Raw genomic sequence first — 10875 nt, 5'->3', positions numbered from 1 at the left:
CGATGCTTTGACAGAGATGGCCTGCACTTGTCACCCCTGGGATTTCGGATACTGGCTAAGGTTCTTGCCACCCCTATAGTGCCTTTTTTAGGCAAGGTTCAAATGACAAATTCACCACCGTAACAGGAACAGGCAACCAAAAACTGAGGGTGATGCTACTCAATGCTAGAAGTCTAAATCTCAAAATGCACTCACTCGAGGCACTCCTTAAAATGGAGAACATCGATATCTGTGCAGTGACTGAGACCTGGTTCAAGGCTCCAGAGAGCACCGCTGTACTACCAGGCTATAACTCATACCACACTTTTCAGCCATGTAACCTGGACCGGAACACCAAGGGCGGAGGTGTGTCCATATTCATTAAGGATATCCACACCTCCAGGCTAGCTGCTTAACATAATGCAGCCGAGGTTATCCAAGTGCAACTAACTCTGGGCAAAACTGCAATCCAAATTGTAGCTTGCTACAGATCACCCACCATGCCCCAGGATTCCCACTCCTCTTTTCTTGATGTACTGGAAAATATTAGGGTTCAACCAAACACTCTAATAATGAGCGATTTCAACTACCCCACCATTAACTGGGAAAACTACTCATGTACCAACTCCTTCGCTCAACGCTTTCTGGAATTCATAAACTCCAATGCCCTGGATCAACTTATACACACCCCCACCAGGGGCAATAATATCCTAGATCTAGTCATTACCAGCATGACTGACCGGTGTTCCACACCTGAAGTCAACTCCTCATTGGTCCGATCCGACCATAAGCTAATTACCCTAGATAACCACATCCTGCCCCACCCCCCCATTAAGGAAACCATGATAAAAAATGTCTTCAAAGTCAACTTCATGCTTCTTAAGACAGAAGTGGTGAACTTCATGACACCCATGCAGATGGACAATACAGTTACGACTACTGAATCCTACACAATTGCACTTTATAAGCACTTACATGAGTGCACAGATCATGCTATCCCAAACAGAACCAAGACACTATCCTCCAAAAAAGGAAGCCAATCTGGTGGTCCCCTGCCATAGACAAACTGTACAACAGAAGGAAGAAACTGTTGCAAAAGAGAGTAAAATCCCATGAGTGCAGGAGCTCCCTGGTCAGCCTCAGTAAGAAGCTGCGATCCTTGATAAAATCCTCCAAAGCTAGTTACGAAAACAAAATCGCCACTGATTCTAAAGACAACTACAAAGCATTCTATAGCTATGTCAAGAATTTCAATGGCAACACTCAGATCTGCTCTGAGTTACAGCACAATGGCACTAAATATACAGACCCAACTGATATTGCCAACATCCTGGCAGATAGGTTCAGTGCTAACTTTATCACCCCCTAAAGAGCCCATCTCTATACCGGAAGAATGCAAATTTCCTGTAATCATGGCTACACAGGTAAAAACCACATTCTCCAAAGCCAAGAACACAGCATCCATGGGACCAGATAACATCCCAGGCTGTGTTCTGCACGAACTACAGAACGAACTGGCACCCCACCTAAGTACCATGTTTAATCATAGTCTCACCTCAGGCTTTGTGCCTGCTGAATGGCACACAGCGATGGTTATCCCACTCCACAATGGGGGAGCCACCACAGACCCTGGGAACTACCGCCCCATTAGCCTGATGAGACTGGTCTGCAAGGCCATGGAACGTATTATCATGGAACTTATAAACAAAGACATTGATAATCTCCAACCCTCTGGACCCCACCCAGTTTGGGTTTGTAAAAGGCAGATCATGTCTCCTAAACCTGATAGACTTCTTTGAAGCAGTCACCAAAGCCATTGACAAGGGTAAGATGGTTCACACAGCCTATCTAGATCTTTTCAAGGCTTTTGACACCATCCCCACTCTGGAATTATAGATAAACTCACTAAACTAGGTATAAATCCCTATGTCACAAAATGGGTTGCCAACTGGCTCACTGACAGAACCCACACTGTGAAAGTAGCAGACCCAAATCCGACTTCAGACCAGTGAGAAGTGGAGTACCACAGGGTTCAGTCCTGGGTCATCTCCTGTTTGGTATCTACTTCTCTGAAGTACAGGCTAACACAGAAGGTCTTTGGCTAACCAAGTTCGCAGATGACTGCAAATTAGGAGACATAATCGAAACTCCTAACGATGTGGAATGGACATCCTACAAAAGGGCCTCACTGAGACAGATGCCTGGTGTCAAAGCCATGGCCTCAAGCTCAAGGCCATAAAGTGCATTGTCATCCCCTTTGGTAAAAACTCTGTACCCATGAACTACAACATAGGCGGTAGTATACTTAACACCGAAAGTGTGATAAGAGACCTTGGGACACAGGTGGACAGTAGTCTCTCCTTTGATAATCACATCGCCACAGTATTCAGGAAATCCTTCTACATGGCACACCTCATCACAAAAGGTTTCTCATCCAGAAAAAAAGAGGTCATTGTTCCCCTCTACTCATAACTCATTAGACCCATTATAGAGTACAATGCCCCTTTTGATATGTACCTCACAAGACATCTACAACAACTGGAAAGCCGCAGAAATACCTCACAAAGAGGATTACCGGCCTCAAATAGATTCCCTAAGCAGACCGTCTCAAAAAACTCCAGCTTTACTCTGTCACATATTGCCTACACAGAGGTGATCTCTGCTTAACATACAAAGCTATGTCAAACCCAGAGCTGTTGGACATGCTCCACTTAAAGAAATCCCAATCCTTCCGAGCTACATGCTCTAGGGACCTAAACCTTGTCACCACAATAAACAGAACATGATGGAGGGATAGATTCCTGTCCCACAGACTTCCCATACTCTGAAATAAACTACCTATCTGTATCAAACAAAGATATTCATTAGCACTCTTCAAGAAAAATCTTGATGATTGGATGGGAAATAGGAAATTCACCCCGGGATCACCTCTGTGGCTCTGCTTGACAGTGGCACAGGAAAATAATTTTCTTGGGTGGCAAAAGCCAGGGTACCTTTTTGGCTGGGCTTGTATAGGCCCCAGGGCTGATAGCCTAGTATCTACCTATGAACCTATGAACCTATGAACACATCAAAGTGCATCACGATTAACACCAAGGTTCCACAGGAATGTGTTGTCAGCTCACTGTTATTCACCATCCTAACCCACGACTGCTATGCTAAGCACAAGTCCAATCATATCATTATGTTTGCTGATGACACCACAATAGTGTGGCTCATCACAAAGGATGATGAAATGGTGTAGAGACAGGAGATGGCATCTCTGATCAGCTGGTGTGAGGGGAACAGCATTGACGTGAATGTAAGCAAGACCAAAGAGATTATTATCAGCTTCAGGAAAAAGAGAACAAACCATTCAGTGCTCAGGATCAATGATGAATGTGTGGGAGGGGTAAGAGTTCAATGATGAGTGCATGGGGAGGGTTAAGAGATCAATAATGAGTGTGTGGAGAGGGTAAGAGCACAAAATTCCTGGGTGTAGACATATCTGAGGATCTCTCATGGTCAGAAAACACCAGCCAACTGCTCAAGAAAGTGCACCAATACCTCCACTTTTAGGAAGGCTGAAAAAAGCTAAGCTTCCTCCTCATATTCTCTCCACCTTCTATAGAGGTGCAATAGAGAGCATCCTCACCTGCAACTTCACAGTGTGGTTTGGAAGCTGCAGAGTTACAGAAAGGAAGGCCCTACAAAGAGTGGTGAGGGTCGCAGAGAAACTAACAAGTTCCAGTCTTCCATCAGTACATCTTTATTCTGCAAGAAGCTTCAAAAAGGCCATCAAAATAATACAGGACAGCATGCATCCTGCGCATAGACTGTTTAACCATCTGGCATCGGGCAGGAGATATTGCGACATCTGCTGCAGGACTACAAGATTCTGTAACAGTTTCTACCTTACAATGGTTAGACATCTGAACTCAGGCACTAGTCCCAGGGGTCTGGACACATAATAAATCAAGTTTTATGTATTTGTGCAATATATACTTACATATATTCCAAGTAACTGCAATATTTATTTATTATATCCATAGCCAGTTTTATTTAACTCACTCAAGTGACAAATAACTTAGGTATTTCAGTCTGTAGTGTGTTTTGTATTACTTTAAATAGGGTAGTTAATTTAACTCAGGGGAGGGTATTCTTTTCGTATATGAGTGTTGGTAATAAATGTCTGCTCTTTCTTGTGAGTATTGGGAGTAGTACTGTATTTGTTAGTTATGTTTATTCTTCTAATTGTGTTGTTGTTTCACTTTCCTTTGTAATCTCAAGCATTGAGGTGATGTATAAAATTTTGTTTCGGCTACACGTGTAGTTCTAAATGAGAATAAAGTTTACTTTGACTGAATAATGTGTTTTGAAATAGAATGTGAGGGTATATTGATCTTTGCAGTTCAGTACATTGGCATAGTGGTGTCTTTAAACAAGAGTCGGGCTGCAGTTTAAAATGTTACTGCATATAAATGCAGTGTTCAGATATTAAAGATGAGTTCAAAATGTCTTCTCATATGTTTTTTTCTCAATACAGTATGAACGTCAGTATAAAATTGCTGTAAAGGGCATAGGCAGTCTCAGTTAATTTATTCTAATACATCCTGCTGTAAGCCCAAAAAAACAAAATAACATAATTTTTTGCAGTGGGAAAGCTCCCCTGCACCCCTATGTGAGGGGCGGTGACTCCACAACCCCTGCTAATTATGCATACTAACTCCGAGATCAGACAGTCCACGGGGAAAAGAAATATTCCTCTAAGCTGGGATTGTCAACTTAGTACACTTGTCAACAATGTGCATTTGTCAATCAAATGTGGTTGATTAGACAGATGTTGACCACCTAGCGTTTTGACCATATGGCCGACTCCCATATTGATAGATAGAGGTACACATATATAATACATTTGTTAACTTGGGCTGAGTAATAGTTCATGTAGACCAATTTTAGGCTCAGCCACAGTGTGAAAAAGAAACACACCTGTTTAGGGTTAGAAGGTTGATATAATGGTTAAGGAGTTTACTTCACAAACAGATGGGACAGGGTTTGATTCTCACTTACAGAAGGAAAATCAGTTAAGCTTAAAACAGACCACAAGAGCAGCTAGCCTAGTACTTGCTTATGAACCTATGTTAGTTATCCTTTATCCAAAGCCATATGTATGTTGTCAGTTAGGGTCCAGATGGCTGTTACTTTTTTACAATTTTCCCAGAAGACATGTTGGTTGCAGTACAGGAGGTGTTGCTCAGTGAGGTAGGCTGATTATTTATTATAGTCTAGTTTCTCAAAGACTAGTGAGGAAAGTAAACAAATGGGTGTAAAGTGAGAGGTGGAAAGTGGGCTGGTAGTTTTAGGAAGAGGTTTTATTAGGGTTTTTTTACAGATCTGGGGAAATATTTAATATAATATAAGGTTTGGGATGCATATTAGTGGGTGGCAAACGTATTTGCAACAGTTTTTATAAACCATGGATGATGCTCATCTGAACTGGGAGGAGGATGTCATGTGGAATCTTGCTATGTATGCTTTCAATATCTTTATCTTTGATTTGTTTAACGTGAAAGGGTGGAAACATTCTGATGGTTTTGAATCTAGGATGATGTTGTTTGAGGGTATGGGGTGATAGCTTGGTAAATTTGGTTAGAAAGCTCTTGAGTGTTGGAACACCATTTGGTTATAGTATAGACATTGTTAAGAGTGGAGATATTTGTTTTTTTTTTCCAGAAAAATACCAGAAGAGAAAAGAATGATTTTTTGTGGATTCACTGAGTTGTAATGGGCAAGTGAGAATGTTGAAGTCAAAGATGAAGGACAGGTGAGAAGAAAAAAGATGGATAAGGCAGGTGGAATACATCAGTAAAATAAAGCCCTGAGTGTGACCCAGAAGACCAGGGTTCAATTAGCACCATGGGATCTTCAGTACTGCTGTCAGTGTAGGCAAGTGAGAGGCCATTGCTGACTCTCCCATCCAAGGAGGTGGGAGTTGATTAAGTCCTACTGCAAGAGCACCATTTCAGGGATGATCCCAGAAGGGCATGACATAAGCACAGGGACTCAGGAGCACGATTCTGGCCATGGGCTACAGGTGTACAATATCACATTCCTGTCCTGAGCTTACTGTAGTTAGCATTGCCACTTGCTTTTCAGCAAAGAGTTCAATGGTTGTAGAGGTAGCATGTAAAAATATCAGCACTTGCTAATGAAGATACAACAAAAAGACCTCACCAGCTTCTCCAGCACAGCAGAATGTGAAGTCTTTTCTCCTGGGTCCCTACTTCCCTGGGGTGGCCTCAGTCAGTGGTGAGTGAGGCAGAGTTGTGGATCAGAGGGATACCAAGGCATATCTATTGATCAGAGCATTAGTGAAGCCAGGAATCAGGTTTAAAAATAAAAGAAGAGAGATAGATGGAGCTACTGGAAGAGGAATAAATTAAAGAATGGGGTTATAGCTCATTGGAGGGATTCAAGTGTTCCTAGGGTTGGGATTTGATGGGTCAGCTTCATTGATGCTAACTGCACCAAATGGGAGGCTTTGTTATGCCATAGGTTATCTTCCCTTAGCACCTTCATATACTCATAAGCTAACAAGAACCGTGTATCAAGGAACTACAAATGACATTCCTGTCTTTAATAAGCAGCAAGTTCAGCGATATAAACATTGGGGATTTTGCTAAAAGAAAATTACCTTTAAAACAAAATATTGCCTGCTTTTCTTTTGTCTGCTGTACAACGTCTAGCACAACATAACCCGATGCAATCTTAGAGTTTAGCATAGAAACATTTATGTACAGTTGCCTTTCTCCTTTTTTCCTCTGTTGTACTATGGCCTATTAATCTGTCCTCCAATAAAATGAACTGCAGAGCCTCATTAAGATCAAAGCCATATTGTATTCCAGGCCTGCTACAGCAGGGGCAAAGAGTCTAACTGTGATACTGACATTCTGAGTTTGGGAACAGGCTCAGGTTGCAAGTAGACCCTACTTGTGGAACAGGATAAAGCATATTATGGCCAGTGCTCCTATGCTGAGGGTGGTGTTTGGAAGAACTGCTGCTTGTGTGACCTCTGATGGAGACCATGGGCCTGGCAACTCATCAAATTCTGTAAAAGGTAGTGAAATCTGTGCTGATGTCATTGCATGTCCTACCTCCACGTATCAATTAAGACCACTAGATGCCATAGTGATTGCTCCTATTTCTCAGTCTGCAGCTTCCTACAGGTCTTTGCAACTCATACTAGGATTTTCCATGTAGGATTTCTAATATAAAGCTAACATCTTGAGGAGACAGATGGCCATCCCAATGAAGAGACATATCCTGGAGTGTCTAGTGGAATGATGGCAGTATCCAGAGAGAGTGCATTTGATGTGTAGAATAGATAGCTGCAAGATGTTAGCTGGTTGGGGAGGCAGAGGGTAAAAAAATGTCATTTCTTTTATATGAGTGACTGCGCTGAGTTACTGCTAGTGGGAAGTAGTCCATCATTGCAAATTCAGTCAAAGTCACATTAGTGCATTCCAGTCGGAAATCTTTATAAAAGCATGCCTTTTCCTAGTGACATATTGCCTGCTAATTTCAGTACTTCATCTAAACATAGGTTCTATGAGCAACTCATAAGCCTTTTTCCAAGTTACTTATTTACTATGAGATAGCAACACTTCTTAAACAAGTCAAATAAAAGAAAAAAAACAGTACTTTAACCCATGTACTTTTCTGATCATCTAAGTATTAGATTGCTGACTATCCACCCCCCCCCCGAAAAAAAATAGTTGACATATTATTCCCGTAAGGCACATTTTCAGTGATATCCACCTTTCATGAACTGGAAAAGAGAAACTGTTTCCCAGCTGGAAGTTACAAAAATGTTTGTGAAAGGTATGCTTCATTTGAAACCACTGGCGAAACAAATTCTGACATGGACCTGGGATTTACATCTTAACCTGCCACATCAACTGAAATTTGATATCTGTTATGCAAAAATTTGTATTTTTAGCAGCAAAAAATTTAGGAAAAGGAATTTTAGAAATGCAGATTTTGATATATCTATGGATATATATTTCTTATGAGAATAAGGCTAAGAAATAATCCTACTTTTTACTGAATATAAAATTAAATTATTGATGAACCAAGTCATTAATCATGAAAGAAGCTCTCTGTTCCTGGAAGGATACACTTTGTTCTTCAGATATGCATGGAATGCTAAGACATGCTTTCTTAAAAAAAAATAAAAAAATAAAAAAATTAAAAAAAAAAGTAAGTATATCATGCTTTTGTTTCTTTAACTTCTCCCAAAGTATCGTTTACATGTTTTAGAGATGTAGTTGATATAGCCACTTCAGTTTTAATAAAGCTACTATACCTGTAATGGTAAATACAAATCTAGAATTATAAACCTCCATATTGAAATAGTACTGTTATGGCAGAAGCTTGCTTTAGAAATACATTTTTATGTAGTCAACAGGTCTCCAGTACACACATTTTGAAAACATTATTCTTTGAGTGTTACTGCTAAGAAAGCAGGGGTGTTTTGATGTGAGTATATGGAATATTATGATAAATGACAGCTAAGACCTGCATTAATCTATAACCTCATAGACAGAGTTTAGTAGAAATTTGCTATACAAAACTGAAGAGAATATTTTTGTGAAGGTTCTGATGATCATTCCACCTTAAGTCATGTTGATATAGAAATAAAAAGTAACATTTTTAAATGAAGCCTGTTTTTTAACAATAAGTTTCATTGTGTCTTTTCAGTTCTCCATCTGATAATAAATACAAGCATTATTTAAAGAGAAAATATAAGCACAAAAAAAATCTTGTCCGCATAGTAGGTCAAGACATTGTTAGTACTATACCAAATGTACAAAAATAAGGAAAAGGATGAGTCCAACGTAAGGTCCAGCATTCAGAGTTCAAAAAGCCAATAAATAATCAAGGGAAATGATAAAGTATTCTAAAAACGGAATACTTTAATAAACCATATAAAGGAGGGAAGCGCTTTCACAATGACAACTCCTTGCTTCTCCAGACCATTCAGAGACACAGTCACATTCACATTAAATACTAATTGCTATCACATAACCACGGTAACTAAAAACAACCAAATCTCATGTGAACAATCAAACATCCATCTCATTAAAGCAGCACCACAATAAATAGAAGTAGAAAATTAAAAAAGAAAAATACTTTACATATACATAAAAGTAATAAAAAAAATGTTTAAAAGTACATGACATATAAACATGATAAACAAAACTATTGTCATCACACACTTCTTAATTTCAAAAATGGTTTCAATGGCACCCTTTCATTGGTTACGAGATTTAGTTGTTACATGAGTAAATGAAGTTAATCCCTTACAATGCAGTATTTCTAAAAATAGCGTACCTTACTGGATCAGATTTCTTATTCAGTAATGTGAGATGATGACAGTAACTTAGAACTGCAAATAGGGTTTGCTACAATTAATTTATAATTAATCATGCACTGTTACAATCAAAATGCAATTAATCACAGCTAAAACATTCAAGCCACTAATATATTTCATTTACATTCTAGTGACATTCAAAATTTTGCTCAGCACTTCTGAAGATTGTTTTGCAGGCACTTTCCAAAGTGGGGTGAAGGCCCTGTATCCCTGATTTCTAGCTATCCCAATCCCAAGGTTGTGCTTGTAGGAATAGGAAAAGGTGGAAAGTAAAAGTAGAATTTACCTTCGGTCTCTCTTCTCTAACTCCTCATGCCAAAACTGAAAGCATAATATCTGTAACACAGAAATGTCTGACATACTGCAACACACTGACTCCAGGAACCTGGCAAACTTTGTTTGTGTGATGTTCTAAGTCTTACTTTAGTAGGATATCATAAACTGTAAGTTTTCTCATAGGTTCATAGGTTCATAGTTGTGTACTAGGCTAATGGCCCAGGAGCCTTTACAAGCCTAGACCATAGAAGTGCCCTGGCATCGTGCCATCCGAAGTTAGTTTCCAGTGCTTCTATCAAGCAGAGCCACTGGAGTGATCACTGGGGTGAACTTTCTGTTTCCCATCCACTCATCAAGATTTCTCTTGAAGAGGAACAGCAAGGTGCTTTGCTTGATATGTATGGGAAGTCTGTTCCATAGCATGGGCAGTCTCTGGGTAAGGAGCCTGTCCCTCCAGTATGTTCTGTTAATTGTGGTAATGAGGTTGAGCTGGAGGTTGGGAGGGTGGCCTAATGGTTAAGGTGTTTGCCTTACAAATGCAAGGTGCAGTGTTTGAATCTCACAAGGGATAATTGGCTAGGCTTAAAAAAGCTCGCAAGGGCAGTTAGCCTAGTATGAACCTATTTTTCCTATATGTGCTGGAGGGACAGATTCATAACCCAGGGGCTCCCTACACTCTGGAACAGAATCCCAGTCCATGTTATGCAGAGCCCCTCACTAACTCTCTTCAAGAGAAATCTTGACGAATGGATGCTAGATCGTAGGTTTACCCCGGGGGTCATCTCTGTGTCACTACTAGACAGAGCACAGTAAACTAAACCCTAAATGGGCGTAGTATTCTCATCCCAAGGGGTGGCAAAAGCCACACACACTCTGGCTAGGCTTGTAAATGCCCTAGGGCAGATAGCCTAGTATGAACCTATGAACCTATGGAGTATGTGGTGCGGAGGGATTGGGATTTCTTTAGATGTAACATTTCTAACAAAGCTGGGTCAGACATGGCTTTGTAAGTCAAGCAGAGATTGTCTCTAAGTAGGCGATATGAGTCAGAGAATAACTAGAGTCTTTTGAGTCTGTCCATGTAGGACATGTGTTTAATGCCTAGGATCCTCTTTGTGAGGTACTTCTGTGGCGTCTCCAGTGATTGCAGGTGTCTAGTGAGGTGCATGCCAAATGGGGTATTATACTCAATGATTGTTCTAATGAGG

Source organism: Protopterus annectens, chromosome 3.part0 (genome assembly GCF_019279795.1).
Source record: "Protopterus annectens isolate FY-2018-M chromosome 3.part0, PAN1.0, whole genome shotgun sequence".
Lineage (NCBI taxonomy): Eukaryota > Metazoa > Chordata > Ceratodontiformes > Protopteridae > Protopterus > Protopterus annectens.
The sequence above is the reverse complement of the archived record's forward strand: the minus strand, read 5'-3'. Positions refer to the sequence as shown.